We start from the raw sequence: 1766 nt of genomic DNA, 5'->3' as shown, positions 1-1766 counted from the left end.
TTAGAGATTTGATTGATGAGGGCCGTAAGCATTCTTGATCATAGGGAGGGTACCTACCCCTCCATACCCTCCTGTCGTGCAATATATGGAGGTCAGGTCCCCAACCTAGGCCATAAGCTTCTTATCTCTTCTCTTCCTATCAAAAACACCTAGGGCCATAACCATTTTTGATCACCCAATGGATCCTGTCCGGGTAAGCCTTCACCGTCTCACCTATACACAGTTACACTACTACACATTTTTATAGTAGTTTTCACACCCCAGGTTCATTTTCGTATTATTGACAAAATATATAAAAAAATGCTGTAAAAATGCGTTATTACCAAGATCACTTGACATCATTTCAAGCCAAATAAAATTATGAGCGACGTATATTAATCCTTTTCTTCTGAAGATATTAAACCTACTAAAACACGAATAGGGTAAAAAGTTTAGAACTTTAATCCCAACCATCATTAATCCCGTCAAAGCTAATTGAAGTTAAATTCTAATTTGTTCTTGATGGCCAGGGGAAGAAAGCGTTCTGACATTACCCCTTAGCGCAGATTAGTCTCTAGGTTCATAAGGTCTTTGAGGATTGAGTCTTTAAAAAAAAAAAAAAACAAACAAACTATTGACTAATCCTTTGTTGCCACCCACAAATACTCGCTCATCGACTCCTACGATTTATTTTAGTGTAGAAATGTCAATAACTGATAAACATTACTATGAAAAATGGAATATTATGAAAATGTCAACAATTTAGTTGCAAAATAAGGAATTAAGAGCATGTACTATGTGATTACAATTGCCAAGAACTCGATACATTTCGCTTACAGAAGAAAACACCAACGACACCAGAACAAACAATACTCTACCTACATTCAGTAAAAAGAAACAACCGATTCCAACAATCAGGAAAATCTATTGAAATAATGAGCTTGTAATCTAAGTAGTCGCAGTTCATTGAGTTTGTATTCTTTTTACAATTCAATTAAACTTTATTACAATTACTCTACCTAGTGCTAAAGTCCCGAGGTTCTGATGCAGGTTTTGACTAATTGCCCTTTTTTAAAAGCTTTGTTTTACGGTCAAACTATAGAAATAAAATTACCGCCATTTGTAAGAAGAAAGTTTAACCGAAAGTTGTAGGGCTATACCCCGGAGGGAGCCCTTCCAGAAATTCTCGAGGGCACTGAGATTAACCCAAGCCCAGGAGGGGGTTTGGAAATAGTTTTCAACCAGCAATAGACGCGCCTCGGTTAGAACCTCATTAGCTGCGTCATTGCCCCAAGCGCAAAGATAGTGAAACATCTGTCCTGGCTCTCAATTTATGCATCCAGAGGACTCAGACGTTATCTCCTTTTCGGATGTGGCCTGGTTCAACAAATAACAATGTTTTAAAAGGCTAAGGCGTAGCCGAGGCTATGGAGCGAGAGCCTCACTAAGGCGTAAGCCTTGAGGCGTAAACCTTTTGAAAAAAAATAAATTTCCTGCTATATATAACATATTCACAAATTCACAATGAACCACATATTATCACAGAAACAAATTCACAATGAACTACACACCAGATGATTGATCACTCTATCACAAATTCACAATGAACCACACACATAGCTCAAACATTCATCTTTCTCATTAAGAAAACACAATTGAATCTGAAATTCGGAATGATGTGCGTACCTCAAATCAATGATGAGTTAGTGACCGAGGGAGGTGGTGGTTTGAGGGTGCGGCCTCGGCTTGGAGGGTGAGGCGAGGTGGTGGTTTGAGGCGATTGCCAG

The sequence above is a fragment of the Fragaria vesca genome, linkage group LG2, assembly GCF_000184155.1.
Source record: "Fragaria vesca subsp. vesca linkage group LG2, FraVesHawaii_1.0, whole genome shotgun sequence".
Lineage (NCBI taxonomy): Eukaryota > Viridiplantae > Streptophyta > Magnoliopsida > Rosales > Rosaceae > Fragaria > Fragaria vesca.
The sequence above is the reverse complement of the archived record's forward strand: the minus strand, read 5'-3'. Positions refer to the sequence as shown.